The following is a 20,550-nucleotide window of genomic DNA, read 5'->3' on the forward strand; positions in this document are numbered from 1 at the left end:
TAAATAGGTACCGCTCCGGCGGGAAGGTAAACGGCATTTCTGTGCACTGCTCTGGTTTGCCATAAGTGTCTTAGTCATGCTGGCCACATGTACGCCGGCTCCCTCGGCCAATAAAGTGAGATGAGCGCCGCAACCCCAGAGTCGGTCACAACTGGACCTAATGATCAGGGGTCCCTTTACCTTTACCTTACAGTCAGAATGTGACCATATCAGCTCCAAATGCACTTGCGTGTTCAGACCCAGAGACCTCCCCCCTAAATAAACACACACTTGAGTCAAATTTTAGTTTTGGTTTTTGGCAGAATTTAGGCCACAACCTTATTGATTACAGATTACAGTGGTTGCATAGGCTCTGGTTCGACTAGCTCCCTGCACCCTTGCAGATGGCACTGACCCAGAGCTCTATCATAGGTCAGCCAAGGGTGAACACCTGAGGTAGGTGGAAAGCCCGGGAACAGACTATGTCCAATCCCCAGATGCTCCCATGGATTCAGGCATGGGCACAACCCCCTCTTGGGGGTTGACCAAACCAAGTTGAGTCCCTGGATTTCTTTAACAGAATACCCTTCACATAGGGATGGTGAGACCGCTCTCCCATCCCTATCACCTGAACCAGAGCCTATCCGCAACCTTAAAAGTTGTGACGATTTGCTACGTGGCAGGCGAAACCCAAATGGCAACAGCCAATCAGCCAAGTGGGGAAAATTCCTGCCAAGCCCCTGTCACAATGACAGACGACACATGATGGCATAGCAAGGTCAGTTGCACAATGCCCTAAATATAGGGAGAGGTGGGCGGGTGTTCTGATGCATGAGCAATGAGGGACCTACCAATCAAGTGTTGTGGCTGTTCAATATACCCACACACAACCAGAAGGTCAGTCTCCAGGTCTCACCATAACACATGCCCTCTTTTCGGGAGGACATGCTTTATCTGTAGAGCTGCACTCAAATGGAAATTGGTCCATTAAGCCAAATGGTTTTGTACCTCACCAAACTCAGTCTGCCCTCACACATTTCCTAACCACCTGTTGTCTTACAGGTGACCAGTGGGTGACATTTCTTGCTAGCTTCCTCCTCCTCAGTTTTGTTCCTGTAAGGAAGAGTAGGATTAGAATTAGTGGGCTCTGCCTGTCATTGGCTCGTGCTTCTCCTATTGTTGGCTTCTCTGCTTTCCACCCTGTAAGTCCCAGTTGACACCAACCATCACTGCAAAAGGCCTACTTGTGGGCAGAATGGTTACGGACATCATTCCATCAGATTTTCCCCATAGGAAGGATGTGTGAGACTGTAGTCAAACATGCATGAGTGCTAGTTAGTGCATGAAGGGGTTAAGAAAATAGAACTGGATTCCTAGACTCAGCTAGGTGACGTCCCCCTCTTCTCCAATAAGGGAGGAAGTGAAACCTTCTCTCCCTGTTCCCCCTCTTTCTCACTGTGACATGGAATTGAGTTTGCCTATGCCTGTTCTGTATTTTCTACCCAAGAACATTTTGCCTGTGTTCTCCTTGCTGCTGCTTGGAGAAATGCATGAATCTGAACTTTGGAGATTTTGCAAGTAAAGTATTTAAAGTTACTTAACAATGTGTGATCTGTTCATTGCCAGAGGGGTAGAAAGAGAGGAGTGCTGTTTGCAAGCAAGCTAAATGGGACATGAAAAGTTTTAACAGCATATATTCCCACATTATACTGCTGCCTGTTTTTTTGTGAGTTTCAGCTCTGCCACTGGGGGCCCTCTCCTGCTGGGGAGTGAGTTTCGCCTGTGTTTTGAATCCAGGCACCCAGTCAATTCTTTTGTTATTTACCCACGCATGTGGATCACAGGACCATATATTTTCCTCCCACAGAGGAGCCATTGTTCACAGGAGCAGGGCTCACTATTAATTAGTGCAAGGACCTGCACAATCAACCTTCCTCTCCCTCTCCTTCCCTGGAACAGATTTTTGGTGGGTGCAGAGAAAGGGGCATTAGAAGTCCTTGACTGGATACGACCCTTATTTTTTCATTTATTCAAAATGAAAATGCTCACATTTGTTTTTGCTGACTTGAGCTCCTTTCAATCTCTTTGCTCTGCTGTGGCAGCATACCTGATTTGCCAGCCACTGTTTTCTGTTCCCAGAATATCCCAGACCGTACAGCATTCTGCCGCATTCTAGGAATGGGCAATGGCAGTCGCCACAAAAAAGTGATAGCCCTGCTGGTGACTGCCATTTCCCACAAAAATGCTCCAGAACCATGTGATAGGCAGTTCTGAAAAAATAAAATGACACCTGCTGGGTGACATCTGCCCCCACATTAGCTACTGCCATGGGAGAAAGATAACCAACCCCACCCCTGAGTGGGATGATTAAATTCTTACAGATGGCATTTGTTTGGTACTGTATGAACGTTGAACCAAATGGACCTCATTTGGTTCAGTGTTTCATTCATTAGAAAATCAGTGCATGCCCCTATATAAAACGACTCTCATGTGAGCCCAGTATATAATTGACCCATGCAATGCAATCTGGCTAAAAGCAATTCTTCATTCAGAGTCAGTGAAGATTATGTTATTTTATATATACATATTATTATTTTTTTTTAAAAAGCAAGTTCACAGAAAATGACTCTGCGATGTAAAGAGAAAAGAAATCTCTGTCGTTGCAGGCTTGGAGCAATGACTTTATAGTAGGGAAAGAGGCAATATAATGGCAGTGTTGCTCTGTGACCATTTTTACAAGGCAAGCCAATGCAAAATGATATCAGGGCAATGCAGGGGACATTGTAAAAACAGAATGCGGAAACCAGAAGAGCGAATCTGTTATAGAAATAACAAAATTGATTCTCACACTAAACAGTATATTGCTTTCATATGTCATACTTTCCGTCCTTCTGGCTTAGATGGAGCCAGACATGTTAAAGTCTCTCTCTTTTTATATTGTTGCTTGAATTGCCTCGCTCAAGGACAGGTAGTTACAATGCCCATGCACAGCGGTAAGCTGGCATTTAGAACCGTGTGATATATTTGCCGGTTTTGCTCACTTCAAATTCAATGCATTTGTGAAATAACTAACAATGCAGCGGCTACATTAGCAGCAGATCTCTCTCCCTCCAAAGCAGGCATATTTTCTTTCATCAAATAAAACCCTGTTTTTATGTTCCCTGCGAAAGAATACATTCCCAGGTTTGCACAAAAACACACACAAAACGACAAATGCACACAGTCTAAGCTGCAGAAAGCCAAGCATAGCAATTCAGAATGAAGTTAGTTGCACTGGATTAAGATTGTGGCATTCAAACTGCATTTAAATGGGGACTTCCGGGTCGGCGCCATCGCCGAATGGCGGACTCCCTCCGAGCTCCGGAGGGAGTCGGCTGGGTAGGGGTCGGGTCCTGCATTGCCGGCGACGCGGGGACCCTTAAAAACCATGGGCGGAGATGCCCATGGACTTGGTGACTCGGCGGGCACCGTTTGCGCCCCCCCGACCCGCAAAGGAGCCTTTTTAAAGGCTGCGGAGCGGGTGACGGGGGGGTTGTGGTGCTGTGAGTCCAATGCTTCCCCTGCCCAGCGAAGCCGCATGCCATTCGGCGGAGAGCAACGACTTTGAAAATTTCGGATTTGGACTAAAAGGAACAACCCGTGAGTAAATTGATTGGACTTAAAAGGGAAATTTGATCTTTGAATTTGGAGCAAGCGGGGGGAGTGCAAAAAGGAAGTCCGCCGCCCCCCCTGTTGTAGATGGCTCAACGCAAGGATTTGACAACTAAGATCGAGAGATGAACTTGTTTACCTGAAAAAAATTTTTAACTTCACGAAGGGAAATTACAATAATTGTGCTGGAGGAGAAGACTAATTTGTGGGAACTAAAATGCAACCCCCCCGGGAACCGGGAACGATCCGCTATGAGAGACTGGTGAAGAGACACAGAAACTTTGACAGCTGTCAAAGTAGCTGTCAAAGCAGGAAAATAAAAGAGAACTTTGTTACGATGGCTTTGCTGGTTAGATTTGTTACAATTTGGACATAAATTATTGGAAATAAAGGCAACAAGTTATTTGACTTTTGGGTCTGATTTTGAAAGAAATTGTTACCATATTCCCTCTAGAGGGAGGCTGGGACATTGCAACAGTAGCAGCAAGTGGAAAAATACTATGAATTTGAGCAGGATCTGTTATCTCTTGGGAAAGCTGCAAAAACAAAGCATTATTTTGTCTACAGAGGTTTCTATACTAAAGGAGACAATGGATTTATCTATTGAAGAAAGGAAGGGACTTGACGCAAGTTATGTTCCTGAATAACAAAAGCCTCTGTGGAGAACAAGAAGTTTCTGAATTAGAAGGTTTCTGCAGCAGAACAGGAAAAAGCAACCTGAGGAATAAGAGCTGGACCAAATTTGAAGCCGGAGTATTTGGAACATCCAGACTTTAAAAGGACCAAGAAATAGAATTTAAGTTAGACTCTTAAACATAGAGGTCTGGATGGAAGAACAATGACTTTTTCTGAGAGTTTTTTCGAGATTGGACTTTCTGAAATTAAAAGCTATCAAAAGACGGCAAAGTGGAGTTGAGATATAGACGTGGATACACCAGGCTGGCAGTAGACAATGGATGAACTTTGGGGATTGGAACCGGGGAATGGGGGGGGGGGGGAGATTTGGAATCCAAAGGCTGTAAAATTATATATTATTTCTTTCTTTTCTTTTTTCATGTTTGTTGTTTGAAAATAGGGGAATTCGTGGAAGGGAAATGGGGTCGATCTTAGGGAATTATATAAAATATAAGGAGAAATGGTTCATTAAGATAAATAAGATAAATTAATTTGGAATAAATGGGTTATTTAAAATTACAAATAAGGTTTTAAAATTTGGGGTAAGAATCTGTGGAATCAATTTAAGGGAAATGGAATACAAGAGGGGGAGGGGGGGAAGTCCGGGAAAGATGCCACTGAAACCAAGTGTAAATCATATGTGTTTTTTCTTTCTTTCTTGCTATCTTTCCTTTTTATTCTGGAAAATTTTTAATAAATATTATTAAAAAAAACAAAAACAAACAAACTGCATGTAAATGAGGGCACATTATGAAAAGCGTTTGCTAATTATGCAGATCAAGTCAAACTCTTTTCCTACTCCAAATCACCTCTTCCCAATGCTGCAAACAGGTAATTCGGGGTAGGTGCTTACAGGGAATGTGCTGTTCAACCTCAGGGCCACATTGCCTTTTGAGCATGTGCCTCTGCGCATGCACCCAGGCACCCCTCTCTATCCTCTACCCATGCAAACATGAGGCAATATTAAAATTCGAGGGAACACTCCAGTCTGGCAAAAGCACTCAAGGAGGATGTGAAGAAAGATTGGTGAGAAGTGTAGAGTGCACCAGAGGAAACAAGGAGTGTGAATTGGGGAGAATCTCAAGGGTGAGATGGTGGCAGAGACTGGCTGGATGAGGAAGAGTAGTGGGGGCCGCCCACCCAAGAGCCCCACAGGGAGGTCACAAAAGACCATAACTTAAAGAAAATAATAATAATAATAATAATAATAATAATAATAATAATAATAATATTTTACTTTACTTATACCCCACCCTTCCTGGCCAGGGCTGGGCTCAGGGCAGCTAACACCAAATATAAATTACAATAAAAGTAATAGGGGATGAATGAATGAACAGTTAATTAAAATACGGCTTGAAATACAGCACAAAATGCAGCCTCATTTTAGTAAAGGTAAAAGTAAAGGGACCCCTGACCATTAGGTCCAGTTGTGACCAACTCTGGGGTTGCAGCGCTCATCTCGCTTTATTGACCGAGGGAGCCGGTGTACAGCTTCCGGGTCATGTGGCCAGCATGACTAAGCAGCGTCTGGCGAACCAGAGCAGCGCACGGAAACGCTGTTCACCTTCCTGTCTATTTATCTACTTGCACTTTGACGTACTTTTGAACTGCTAGGTTGGCAGGAGCAGGGACCGAGCAACGGGAGCTCACCCCATCGTGGGGATTCGAACTGCTGACCTTCTGATCGGCAAGTCCTAGGCTCTGTGGTTTAACCCACAGCGCCACCCATGTCCCAGCCTCATTTTAGTAGTAGCCCATAAATCAAGACCATAAAGGGAGGAAACATCAGATATTCACCCAAGCCAGCTATCTATGCTGGTCCTACATGGGCCAGCAAAAAAGCCAAGGGAAAATTTATATACCAGATCCCATATAAGGGGTCAGTGTGAGTCTAAGCCAAAGGCCAGGCGGAACAGCTCCATCTTGCAGGCCCTGCAGAAAGATGCCAAATCCCGCAGGGAGCTGGTCTCTTATGACAAAGTGTTCCACCAAGTTGGGGCCATAGCTGAAAAGGCCCTGGCCCTAGTTGAGACCAATCTAATCTCCTTGAGGCTTGATCCTAGGCCGCATAGGTCTTTAAAGGTCAAAACCAGCTCCTTAAACCTGACCCTGTACTCCACTGGGAGGCAGTGCAGCTGGTAAAGCACTAGATGAATGTGATCCCATGGCCAGGACCCCGTAAGGAGCCTTGCCACGGCATTCTGCACCCGCTGGAGTTTCTGGGTCAGCTTCAACGGCAGCCCCGCATAGAGTGAGTTACAATAATCAAGACTGGAGGTCACCATCACATGGATCACTGTGGCCAGATCAGGGCAAGAAAGGTAAGGGACCAACTGCTTAATATGGCGGAGATGGAAAAATGCCACCTTTGCTGTGGCTGCAACCTGCACCTCCATAGAAAGGGAGGCATCGAGGATTATACCCAAACTCCTGACAGAAGGTGCTGGCACTAATTGAGACCCCGCAAGAGATGGGAGTTGGCTCCCCAATCCCATGTCATCCAGACTCAGCCAGAGGACCTCTGTCTTCGAAGGATTTAACTTCAAATGGTTCCCACACAGTCATCCAGCCACAGCTTCCAAGCATCTGGTCAGTGTGTTCAGCGCCGAGTCAGGACGGCCATCCATCAACAGATAAAGCTGGGTGTCATCAGCATATTGATGACAACCCAGCCCAAAGTGCATCCTCTTCAAATTCTGTGGTTTAACATATGAAGACATGATAACATTAATCTTCCCTCCATTTTCTTTTAAGTTATTGTATTTTCTCCCTGTCCTTTACTATATAAGCATTGCATATATTTTAGCTAATATGGCCGTACCTTGATTGTCGAACAGAATCTGTTCGACTTCTGAAAATGTTTGACAACCAAGGGGCAGCTTCCGATTGGCTGCAGGAGCTTCCTGCACTCAATTGGAAGCCATGGAAGCCGCGTCAAACGTTCGGTTTCTGAAGAACATTCGCAAAGCAGAACACTCACTTCCAGGTTTGTGGCGTTCGGGCAGCCAAAACAGATGAGTACCAAGGTGTTTGAGAAGCAAGGTACGACTGTAATCTTTTGTTCTTTTTAGCTGTACTAAGAGTTTTTCCAAGACAGTTAATCGATGGTTAGCTCCAGGTTATCTGGCAAAGTGCATTTATATTTGAAAACATTGACATAACATTGACATAACAAAAGTTACTGAACTCTAGCCTATAATTAACCATTCTTAAAGGTAAAGGGAGGGACGCGGGTGTACCCGGAAGTGTCTGCGGACAGCGCTGGCTCCCGGCCTATAGAATGAGATGAGCACACAACCCTAGAGTTTGGTAAGACTGGCCCGTGTGGGCACGGGTACCTTTACTTTTTTCAAGGTAAAGGGACTCCTGACCATTACGTCCAGTTGTGGCTGACTCTGGGGTTGCGGCGCTCATCTCGCTTTATTGGCTGAGGGAGCCGGCGTACAGCTTCCGGGTCATGTGGCCAGCATGATTAAGCCACTTCTGGTGAACCAGAGCAGCGCACGGAAACGCTGTTTACCTTCCTGCCTATTTATCTACTTGCCCTTTGACGTACTTTTGAACTGCTAGGTTGGCAGGAGCAGGGACCGAGCAATGGGAGTTCACCCCGTTGTGGGGATTCGAACCTTTTGATCGGCAAGTCCTAGGCTCTGTGGTTTAACCCACAGCGCCACCCATGTCCCTTAACCAGTCTTACTCACCTACTAATTGAAACCCACCCCCAACCCTCTCAATAACCCTTCTGAGATATCCCAAGGTTCTCTCAAAAATAGCTTGAAAACGTTAAGATTAAATTGGTCAGGAATTGTTCTACAGATACCTTGTATTTTGGGTAGATGTATTTCCCCGAATGCAAACATTTTCCAATTTTGAGTCAGGTTTCATCATCAAGATTAAATGCCAGCATCTTTTCGGTGAGATCTCCCCATCTGCGGAATGGATGGCTTTGACCTTTCTTGCTTCCATCCATTTTGCTCGATCGCCATCTCTTCTCCTTGCATGTTCATCTTAAGCCCGGACTATAAATTATGTATAGCATATGGCATTATGAGATTTGACCGTTCTGTGATGCACCTAAGGGAAGAAACAGGCAGCCTTTTATACACTAAATAGACTGACAAGAGCTAGAAGCTATGAGAGCACCGCTTAACTCAAAATGATAGAGAATAGCAGTAAAACACCAGTAGGGATCAAAAGGCAAGATGCATCTCCAAGCCCAAGACTTTGATTCCCAGCATACTGAGCTCCAGATCAATAAATCAAAAGTTAAATGTTATGAACTGGCATTACAAGGATGGCAGCGGTTAGAGTGGGAGTAAAGATTGAGGTGACTTACCTTTAAACCCCACTGCAGCTTGGCAAAGTTTTCACTACAGCATTCTTCTCCGTAGGAATGCTGTACTGTACATCCCCCAGTCATTTCAAAGCTGACTTCTTTTGACTTATCACAACCGTAGCAATTTCTGGGGGAGAAAGAGAGAACTGTGTGCTGTGCTAGTAATCCTACAATAGCCCTGGAAGTAGATTGGTATAATTACCCCCATGTTTGAGGGGCCGGCTGGTTTCAGACTGAGAAACAGCAGCTCACTCGGCAAGTTAACAGCTAAATTGAATTAATTTTAGAATGAAATGATTTTAGAATGTTGTATTATTTTATTGTTGTTAGCTGCCCTGAACCCAGCTTCATCTGGGGAGGGCGGGATATAAATAATTTATTATTATTATTATTATTATTATTATTATTATTATTATTAAAGTTGAGTTTAGAAGACAGGAGTGCCTGGCGTGCTCTGGTCCATGGGGTCACGAAGAGTCAGACACGACTAAACAACTAAACAACAACAACAACAAGTTGAATTTACATCAGAACCACTGTCTTTACGATAGGAGTTGCTAATCTTTTTTAGGGGGAACCAGCGGAGACATTTGAATTTTGAGAAAATGCCGCGGGCACCAGTTACAAAATGGCTGGTGTGGGAGGGGCATGACATAAGGCTGCCACATCCAAAATAACAAAAAAAAAAGTGACAGGACCACAAAATGGTGCAGACATGCCCCCAATTGGGGGTGGAGAGGCACCTGCATAAGCCACCACCATGGTCACTGTTATGTACTGAAGTTCTCACCCTGGGCCAGCAGGGGGATACTGTAGATAGTTTTCACTCAGGTCCACATATGCAAATAAGGAATTGAAAGTGACGTTCAGTGATTGGATAGTTGCAGAAAGTTGTTAATGTTGCTTTGTACTGGAGCTCTATATAAGCAGGCTGGCTGAACCCTTCAGTACAGTTCTGTTCTGGCCTGTGAATAAACAAGAGCTGTCTGAAGAATCGCTGTGTCATCTGATATGTTCACCCACAACTTAACAGTCACAATGAGAAATCTTCTTTGTACATCTCTTCGGATCAGAGGGGTGGGGTGTGGGTGGCACTATGGTCTAAACCACTGAGCCTCTTGGGCTTGGTGATCAGAAGGTTGGGAGTTCAAATCCCCGCAACGGGGTGAGCTCCCGTTGCTCTGTCCCAGCTCCTGCCAACCTAGCAGTTCAAAAGCACGCAATTGCAAGTAGATAAATAGGTACCATTGCGGTAGGAAGGTAAACAATGTTTCTGTGCACTCTGGTTTCCATCATTCTGTTCCGTTGTGCCAGAAGCAATTTTGTCATGCTGTCCACATGACCCAGAAAGCTGTCTGTGGACAAACGCCAGCTCCCTTGGCCTGAAAGCAAGATGAGCGCTGCAACCCCATAGTTACCTTTGACTGGACTTATCTGTCCAGGGGTCCTTTACCTCCTTTACCTTATCTTGTTTAGAACAGAGAGGAGAGCAGGCCTCCAGTCCCAGCACTGAATGAAATCTGGGTAAAGGGGAAAGGTTTGTTCAATGTAGGGGAGAATTGAACAGAAGCAGCAAACCATCTCTTGTGCATTGTGGCATTTTGAGGTGATGTTTATGAAGACCCTTCATAAAGGACAGCAGTAACTACAGTGGTGCATGTGGGCATCATATTGGTGCTGTATGGGAATCAAAGAAGCTTTTCGTATGCGCTACTCCAACCTTTCAACCACAGTTTGCCGCTGTTTCGAAATCTAGGAAATCGGTTAGCACTCACTAGTGTTTGCCCAGAAACTAGTATTGAAAAGCAAGATCAAACCATAATTTCCAATCCTGATTTCTGGGCAAACTATGGTCGATAAGCTATGATTTGATGCTTAATACAATAAGTGCTTTTTTTCTAAAAAAAAATTAAATGTTTAAGGATACTCTCATTCCATATGAGACTCAGGAAACACTGTGACAGGAAAGGAGGCCATCAGGGGTAGCAGTGGAACTGACGATTCACCGTGTTGGACAAGAAACAAACAAAATATTATTATTTTTAGTTTCTTCTCCAGTTAGATTCACAAAATGTATAGGGGCATGCATACCCCCAGAAAAAAAAGCACTTAATGCAACCAAGAACAGAAAGCAGCTTTCTTCTGCTCCTACACATACCACTAAACATTGATTTAACGTTACATCTGTTTTTGGTGCAAAGCTTTGTTTTAGTGGCGCATCCCCTAAGTTATAGAAAAGATGCACCCTTTGCCAGGTTCAAGCTATTTTGCAGTTTTTGTTTCAAAGCCATTTTCTACTCCGCAGTAAAATTTCAAATGTTGCTACCTCACACATTTATTTTCTCCTTCTTATCATAATTAGTGGTACATAAACCTTGGCTTATATTCCGTATGTATAAAGTGCAATGCATATATCCAATAAGAAACCTGCAATTAATCCAGAGAGAGCACTCCATTGCGTGGACAGGCGGAGTCCCCAGATCCCGCGCGGTCCCCCCGTCATGTGGAATAACGACTCAAGACAACATGCTATGGGATTAAATTGGCCACAACTTTATTAAATTTCAAATGTGGGTAGACCTTGGCTCAGGCATTGGGTGTTCTCCCTCCCCAGTCCCCAGCCAGGGACCTAGGGAGCATCAGGATTATCCAGTGTGTGGGGGGGGGATGGGCTGGCTCTGGAGAACATATGTTCAAGCAGAGATAGCCGCCCCCGTTACGCCGCCACCGCAGGGGAGAGCAATGACGACCTTTTGGCGTACGGTCAAAGCCTCCCTTCAGAAACCCCTCTAACGGGGAACCCTGGTATCACCACCGCAAAGAGGAAGATGGACTAAAGGATTCCGCCCAAGGCCTGATACCGCCAAAGTTGTGACGTTTTGCTACAGGAAAGGCGAAACCTGCCAATGCAGGGAAATTCCTTTCCGGCCCTTTGACAGCGACCTTAATGTAGCAGCGCCTGCATACCTGTGAAGAAAAGTTAACCTGCAAAACCAATGAAGAAAAGTTAACCTGCAAAATAATGCATTAACTGAGGGTGGGTAGGTTGGGAGAAGCTCTGGTAAGATCTTCCCAGGTAAGATCCTCCCTCTATTGTGTGGGCAAGTAATCCCTCCCCTACCTGGCCTGGTCTCCTTGACAACGCTTCCCCCAGGTGGTAGGTAGGCAGGTAGGTAGGTAGACTGAGGTAGGCATCCCACCTGAGGGAAGGCAAAGCCAAGCCTATGCTGATGGAGCCACTCCAGATCTAGGGGCTGTGCGCGTCCACGCAAAGGGTGCCCCCCATTTTATGCGGGGAGCGGTCATTATCATTTTTACCCAGCGCCATGACAAGAAGTGCAAAAAGGTAAGATTCTTTCCATCCCCTGAAATGCAGTCATGCAACCCGCCTTGAAGCCAGCCATGTGTGCAATCTTGAGGGCAGAGCACATTGTCCTAGCTATTGTAAAATGTACCATTTGGATTGAATTTTAATAAGACATTCAATATATTCCAGGTATGCGGCAGTGTGTGGGAGAGCTATGATTACTGTGAGAATGTCAACTTCAGCTCCCTCTCCCTTCTTTCCTTAGGACTGAAAGAAAAAGTTCTTCGTTGACATAGCAGTGGAATACATTTTTTTTTTGTCTTAAAACAATTTCTTCGGCTTGAATAGTTTTATCTGAAATTTAACACATACACACACACCCCTCTCTCTATATGTGTGTATTCTGCTCTTGAAGGCTTGCATTCAAATACAAATCCACAAATCCACATATACATACAAATGGATCTCTAAGTAGTACCAAATATACTCTTACATGTCAGATCAGAGTAAAAACAGGCTATAATGTGCACTGGAAATCTTTTTCAAAAAGCATAGTGTATGGCACATTGAAGATTGCATGATGATGTTGGGATTCTCCCATTTCTTCCAAGAATGAAGGCCTTGTTTGGGCTATTGGGGAAGGTACCACAAACAAATGAAATCACGGGCAGGATTTGAGATAGGAGCAGTGGAAGAAAAAGGATAAAGTAACTGTATTAGAGGGATTTGTGTAATGGGCGAGAGTTTGATATATAATGCAGTAAGGTAAAGGTAAAGGGACCCCTGACCATTAGGTCCAGTCGTGACCGACTCCGGGGTTGCGGCACTCATCTCGCTTTATTGGCTGAGGGAGCTAGCGTAAGGCTTCCAGGTCATGTGGCCAGCATGACTAAGCCGCTTCTGGCGAATCAGAGCAGCATACGGAAACGCTGTTTACCTTCCCACTGGAGCGGTACCTATTTATCTACTTGCACTTTGACGTGCTTTCAAACTGCTAGGTTGGCAGGAGCAGGAGGGAGCAATGGGAGCTGACCCCGTTGCGGGGATTTAAACCGCCGACCTTCTGATTGGCAAGCCCTAGGCTCTGTCGTTTAACCCACAGCACCACCCGCATAGAAAGTGTTTAAACAAAAAGATTGTGGAAGTAGGGGTGGGAAGGCAATACGCTATTTAATGTAACTATTTAATTTGAAGTCAATTAGTAGAAAAAAGAAATCCAATGAAAATTATATTACGGGTGGGGAGGATTATGCCTTTTGTTAACCTTAGCATATTGTAGCCAGAGCTCCCATGACCATAAGCACAGAGGTTGAACTTCTGGTTCATATGGGTAACTAATAAACTGTGGCCAAGTGCAATGTATATCGGTGACAATATAATCATTATCAACATACAATCCTGCAGAAACTGAGATACACAAAGATGTTTAACTCTTTGATGCAGTACTTTTGATTTTAGCTTTGGCTATGCTCCACTGTTCTGTTTCCAGATGTAGTGACTTAGATCCTCCTGGAAGCTCACAAGCAAGAATCATTCCCTTTTTCGATCCTAAGGTAGGATACTCAGATATATATATACTTTTTATCTTTTATCACAGATGTCCTGTGTAGCTATTGTTACTAATGGACTGGTCCTCCATACATTCGTCCATAAGAACATAAAAAGATGCTATGCTGGCATTTCATCTTATGCTGAATCTTCAGTGTTTTCTGCTTTTTATTCCTCATCGGTTTTATCATTCAATTCTTGAGTGCTTTCGGATATAAATAGCTGCCGTTTTCATTTTATAGATACATACACACACACTTACAAAAGTTACTGAACTCTAGCTTATCCTTATTTTATAAAGGAGTCATGATATAGTCAGAGTGAATAAAAATAAAAAAAAACTAGATTTAAAGTGGAAGCAGTATTTCTTCTTTTGAATTACCATCTGCTGTGAATGTCAAATGTTGTCAGGAGCTGCAGTGATCTTCATAGCAATGTATTATTTTGAATGCCTATACATTCCTATGCATGCCTAGTCAATCCTATACATAACTATTCAAAGTCCCATTGAGTACAATTGATCTTGTTTCTAGGTAAGTGGATAAAGATGGCAATCTAAGTCTCGGTTTGCATGGGCAACTATAAAAGCAGCCGAGAGAGTGAAAGAGAGAGAGAGAGAGAGAGAGAGAGAGAGAGAGAGAGGGAGAGAGGGAGAGATGTGATGAAATGAGAATTCTATGACATCTTAACATCACCTGTGCCAAGTTCACTAAATATATGGCAAACAACCACCCTTGGTTGAGAATTTAGCACTGACTTTTAGATTATTGTCAAAGTTCATTGCGGTTTTTGTTTTTTAAAAAACAACATAGTTGTTTTATTTTCTCTCAAATTGTCAACACACATCATTGCTATCAAAGTTGATCTAGAGCAGATTATGAGGCCAATATGGAGATTCCTGCTCATGCTTTTAAAAAAAGCTTTTATAAAGCCTCTTCAAATTTGTAAAATTATCAAAGGTTAGATTTAAAAATCCAATGGAATGCATCATTCATCTTGTTCTTTTCACATAGAAAGAACAAGGAAGAAATAAGCCAGCTGCAACAGGTCAGAAAATGCCAGATGAAAGTGCAAATGAGCGTTGGGGTGGATTGAAGCACGTATAAACATCCCTCGTCCGATTGCAGAAAGGTTATCTTGATGGCTCATGAAGTTAGAATGCATTGTCAAGAACAAAGCTATGGCAAAGCTAATGGGAATTTTTTTACTAAGGTGGCAGTCTGTGACCTCACAATAAGTTGTGTATGCAAAAGTATTTCAAAACTCAATTAAACTGAAATAACTTTTCTACGAGTGACTCTCTCTTTCTCTCTCTTTTAAAAAAACTTCCATTCTTGCCTGGTAATCAAAATTTATACCCTTGAGTTATGCAGCATATAATGTCAAATCTAAAACAAATCTGAGCAGCTCCTTTTGCAACATGGTGCTTTTTTTCCTGTCAGCACAAGAGAGGCAGAAAGCAAGAATCATCAGCGCCGCTGTCTGTTAAAGGTCAAAATACATTTCATTTGGTACACGATACACTAGTTTGAGGGGGGGAATCCAGGCTTGTTTATAAACACATATTCTTCAAATCATTTGTTCCTCCCACCACATTGTTTCTATTATTTTGTACATACATTTGATTGAGCTTTTTTAAAACAAAACAAAACCAACCACCATATTTCTCATGCAATTCAAATTATGGGTTTGTATTTCTGAATATTGTAAGTGCTAATATGTATCTCTGATGCAGCCATACATTTCTTATATGGTAATGACTGCAAATGATTTTAAGTGCACAAAATTTCCAAAATCTGTCCTGCGTGTAAATTAGGGTGCCGTTCTGTGCATATTTACTTGGGATTAGGTATGCACAGAATAACATCCTAAATTTTGAAAAGTGCATAATCTGCATGCATATTGAGGTTCTGACCTGCTAATAAGTTTCAGAGCTGTGGATCAAATGAGTTCATATAGGAATTTGCAAGGATTCAGCAGGGGACAGCATGGTGGAGCTGGTTTGGTTTTACAATACCTGAGTTGCTGCTGTTTACAAAAAGGGAGGTGGGCAAGGTGGCAGAGAGCTTAAGGTAAAGGTAAAGGGACCCCTGACCATTAGGTCCAGTCGTGACCGACTCTGGGGTTGCGGCGCTCATCTCACTTTATTGGCCGAGGGAGCCGGCGTACAGCTTGGCCAGCATGACTAAGCCGCTTCTGGCAAACCAGAGTGGCACACGGAAACACCGTTTACCTTCCCGCCGGAGGGATACCTAATTATCTACTTGCACTTTGACATGCTTTCAAACTGCTAGGTTGGCAGGAGCAGGGACCGAGCAATGGGAGCTCACCCCGTCCCGGGCATTTGAACTGCCGACCTTCTGATCGGCAAGCCCTAGGCTCTGTGGTTTAACCCACAGCACCACCCACGTCCCTGGCAGAGAGCTTGGGATGGTGCAAATGCACTGATACTGCTAATCTGGTACTCCTTCTGGTTTGGTTTCACCACACAGGCCTCCTCATAAGCAACAGTGACTCAGCTTCCTCATGGGCGGGTTGACTCTGCCAGAAGGTGTGGATCAGGTCAGTTTTTATCAGAATTCAAAAAGATTCAGTTCCTCAAGTGCAGAACAAGGGAAGGGGTTGGAGTGTGCATGGTGGTTTCCACAAAGGATGACCTAGATGTAACTACCTTGGGCTTCCTTTTTGGAAAGGAAAAGAAAAGAAAGAGAGAGAGAGAGAGAGAGAGAGAGAGAGAGAGAGAAAATAGAAAAGAAAAGAAAACTGAAAGAGCCTTCCTCCATTCTTCTAACTCCAGTTTTATGATAAATCAAAGAAAGTACGAGGCAATGAAATGAGACAGAATAGATTTTATGGGGTTTTTCCCCCCTCCCGCACTTTTTGCTCTGAAGCAGGTAGTGGTGAGTAAAATATACTGAACAGTTTGAAACCAGGAACAATAACGTGAACTGTTTTCTGGGTTCATCGGTGTCTCAGCCCATTAAACTGGAAGTGTCTGTGCTGTCAACTGAGGTGTGAACAGAGAGATAATTATACTAATTGTGCTGGCTGGGAAAACAGAGCACAAGGGGAGAGACAGAATGATTTGCTTGTACATGGCAGATGAGAGGCTCCGTTGCACATCAGCTTCCTGGGATCTAAGATGCCTTCCTCCGCTCAGAACCAAAGGAAGGTGAAGGCAGAGGGACAGAAAAACAAAGTGGGACGAAAAGAAGCCATATGGCAGGTCACCAGCAGGGCTTGCATCAGCTCTGAAGCTGGGGTCTAATTTGGTGAGCTAATGGAGGCTGTGCAGCCTCAGCAGGGCCAGCACTTCTGTGAGGTAGAGTGAGGCAGTTGCCTCAAGCAGCAAATGCTGAGAGGTGAAAAGTGGCTAGAAATATGTGGTTTGTCCTGCAGTTCCTAACCTAGCTTGCTGCCCAAGGCTGCGGTGGGAGACTTAGTTCCATCGCCAGCACTGAAGTAAGAGTCAATTACCAGTCTAGTTAGATTTTCTGCACGGAATGGGAATGCACCATCTTGTCTCAGGCAGCAAAGTGGCTTGGGCCATTCCTGACCGGAGGCCTCAAACCTCTCCTGCCAGGTTCCCTAAGGTTTAGAGCTGTGTGAGGAGGAGCTAAGTGATGGCCCCAGGAAGATGTGGGAGTAGAACCAGGTGAGAGAGGTGAAGCCTAGCTCAGGGGATGGCTTTAACAGAAGATTAGGCAGGCTCATGGATGATTAATGCATCAATGACTGCATGTCAAAATGGCAATGTTCTGCCTCCACTGATGGAGACAATACACCTCTCATTTGTTGGTTTCTGTGTGTTGACACTGTGCAGTGCTTTGGAGTCACAAGACTCTGTTTTGCATTCCAGAGATTCCAGACTGTTGGAAGTCTCATGGGAGATGGGAGACAGATGTGGTCTTTACTGGTTTCTTGTTCATTTGTTCCGGTTGTTCTCTGTCTTTCACAGAGAGAGGATGTTTTCTTTTCTGTGGGCGTAGTTAGAAATAAAGCTCATAAATCTTGTCACTTCTGCTGCTTTGAAACTCTGCTGAATGGGAACGTGCTTCGAGCCTTATCAGAGGCTCAGGTCGTTAATTATCGTCGGAGGAGAGAATGAAGGCTCGACCGGAGGAGTCGCTCGGTAGAGTGGAGATTCTGACATCATTGCCAGTGGCTTGGAATCCCAAGTGGGAAGAGCATGATTGCACTCAGGTTGGATCAGCTTAGCCAAATTAATTTGTCTGATGTTGGCGGGTTCTTGTTGCTGTCTTGTTGAGCTATGTATGTGATAAAGGGTAACCATACTGGGGTGCAAGCATCTTCTTCTATTTGTCCCCATGTCAGTTTCAGTTTGTTGGTTAGTTTTTCTAATAAGGCTGTTTCCCATATTATTTGATTTCTCCTGACAGGTCTCTCCAGTGTCTGACTATGATGCTTCTGGCTGCTGAGAGTAGGTGGGTTATGAGCTCGTTGTGATGTGATTGGGCATTATTGTCCCAGAAGATGTTCAGTAGGTCCTGTTCTGGGGTGACTTCTAATACTTGCTTAGTTATTTTGCATATTTCTTGTATGATTGATGTCCAGAAGAGTTGGATGTTAGGACATTCCCACCACATGTGGAGGTATGTGCCTGTGGAGGTGCATCCTCTCCAGCATTTTGGTGAGGCTCCTAGGAATATTAGCATTAGTTTCCGTGGTGTCCGGTACCACCTATAAGTGGGTTTCAGAGTGAGTTCTTTTCTTTTCACTGATATGGAATTAAAGGGAGGTTTAGATCACATTCTAGTCCATTGGATGGGTTTAATCTCATAGTCTATTGTTTTTTGATTATGTCTAGGGGGTTTGTGGAATTTTGGAGTAGTATTTCGTATACAGGCCATAGCTCACTGGTTTGCCATTGTGTGGACAGGACATTTGACTAGATTGGCCTTTGGTCTGATGCAGAGGGCTTTTTGATGTTCTTATGATGGCACCGGGTAGGTTGAGGGACACAGCTTGGCTGTGTGGAGCTTGGGTGGAGCCAGATAAATGACAGGGTGCCCAGAGTGGCTGGGGAGACCCAGTCACATGGGTGGAATATAAATAAATAAATTATTATTATTATTATTATTATTGTTGTTGTTGTTGTTGTTGTTGTTGTTGTTGTCAGGGACTCAGCGGGAGCGCAGGGAGGAGAGGAGATGGAAAGCGAGGGGGAGCAATCCGAGGGCAGCGTCGGAGAATATGACAGCAGCCCGATAGATTCCATGAGCCTCTCCAGCGAATCGGAAGATTCACAGAAGGGGGCGCCGATGGGCAGGGCAAGGGGCGACCCAAGGGGGACACCCCAGAAGCAAGGGGCCAGCGGGGACTCCCAGAGCAGCAGTTGGAAATCAGGAACAGCTTCCCCACCAGAGCGTAGTGGGGGGGAGGAGTCCCAGGTGTCAGAGCCCACATATGCACCACCAGCGAGAGAAGATGAGTCAGGGTTGACCACGCCTCCATCGGAGAGCGAGTTAACGGTTAAGAGGAAAGTTGCAGGCTGGGCGCGCGTGCCAAGTTCAAAGGTACAGGAGAGCGGCACAGAAGGTAGCCTGGATAGGGAACCAGGTCCTAAAGCCTGCCGGAAGGAGGGGCAAGAATCGTCAGGGTCAGCGTCAGAGGAGTCCAGGAAGGATGAGACCCTAGCGGGCAGGAGGGCCCAGAGGAGAAAGGAACTTAGGAAGAGGTGGAGCAAAGCGAGAGTCTTAAACTGGTGTGGTGGGGGAGGAGACTCAGACGGGACTTCGCCGGTCTAAGGTCGGGACGTAGAGCTGCACGCTGCGGCTTTAAAATGGAGACTGAATCTCAATAAAGACTTTTGTACATAACTACAGCCTAGCGTTGGTCCTCTGTGAGCTGGGACCTGGAGGCAGCTCTGACAGTAAGTCCCGTCTCTAATTTCAAAGAACCTCGCAACGTGAGAGGACGCAGCGAGGGGCGAAGATTGGTGCTTCGCGAGCTCACAAAAGCAGCACAAGATGACTACAGAAGAACGACTGGCAGCTTTGCAAGATGCCGTGGTACAACTTAACGCAGAAATACGAGCCGCAAGGAGGAGAGAAGAGGAATCAGATGCTGTCTGCAAGGATCTGCAAAACAGGTTGGAAATGTTGACTAAACAGGGGCCACCGGCAGCCAAATCAGAAGGGATCGGGCTCGGGAAGAGAGGGGGGAGCCTGGTGTCGCATTTCGATGGGAGTCTGCAGCAATATCCTAACTTCAGAGCAGACGTAGTTTTTGCGCTAAAGTTGCTGGAGAAGGACTTTAGAGATGAGCAGGAGAAAGTAGGCTTCATACTAACGCATCTCCATGGAGAAGCCAAAGCGTGGTTGCGCAATCTGTGGAGAGATAATGATCCAGCCCTCCAAAACGCAAAAGCCTTCATTAAGGCGATGGACGATTGTTTTTTATCGGAGATAGATGTGGATGTCGCTAGAAAAGAGATTCACGGTTTGAAACAAGGCAGAGCCACTGTAAGGCAATATCATTCCCGCTTTTTTGCATTGGTCAACGCGCTGGGATGGGAAAAAGACTCAGCGTCCGTCAGGGACCTGTTCTGGGAGGGGCTCAACGGGGCTGTGAAAGACGAAATCGCAAGGGGGGAGAGGCCACGGAGCACTCAAGAAGTGGTCCAGAAGGCGTTGACGATTGGTGTGCGGCTAGAAGAACGTCCCTGGAGCAAGGATGAAGGGCGTTGGGGACGCACGCCAGCAAGGGCACCTCCTTTCTTTCCCAGAGACTCAGCGCGCACTCAATCCACGCCTCCACTGGGAGGGGGAGAGGAGCCGATGGAGATAGGTGGTGCCAAGGCTCAGTCAGCGACCAGAGCCCTCACACCAGGAGCAGCCAAGGTGAAGCCTCCTAGAGGGAACAGGAAGTGTTACATCTGCGAAAGTGCTCAGCATATGGCAAAAGAGTGCCCCCAGAGGCTCCGCAAGCACAATGCAGCCTCGGCAAAAGTAACAGAAGCAGCTCAGCAGGGGGAACCGCAGCAGGGAAACGACGAAGTCTGGCTGGAAGCAGAGCCGCTGGGGCCCAGCCA

General features: G+C 45.2%; 1 protein-coding gene and 1 long non-coding RNA gene across 2 annotated transcripts in view; both read right to left on the reverse strand.

Moving 5' to 3' along the window:
• LOC307223635 (uncharacterized protein) overlaps window positions 1–20,550 on the reverse strand; it is a 688,399-nt gene that overhangs the window by 641,460 nt on the left and 26,389 nt on the right. The window lies entirely within an intron of this gene.
• LOC307223674 overlaps window positions 889–20,550 on the reverse strand; it is a 54,911-nt gene continuing 35,249 nt past the window's right edge. The window contains exons 2-4 of the long non-coding RNA XR_013842184.1: window positions 8,642–8,768; window positions 8,126–8,379; window positions 889–1,092 (exon numbers count right to left, since the gene is read on the reverse strand). This is a non-coding gene — a long non-coding RNA (uncharacterized lncRNA). The remainder of the gene's footprint in view (window positions 1,093–8,125; window positions 8,380–8,641; window positions 8,769–20,550) is intronic.

Source organism: Podarcis cretensis, assembly GCF_951804945.1.
Source record: "Podarcis cretensis genome assembly, chromosome: 9".
Lineage (NCBI taxonomy): Eukaryota > Metazoa > Chordata > Lepidosauria > Squamata > Lacertidae > Podarcis > Podarcis cretensis.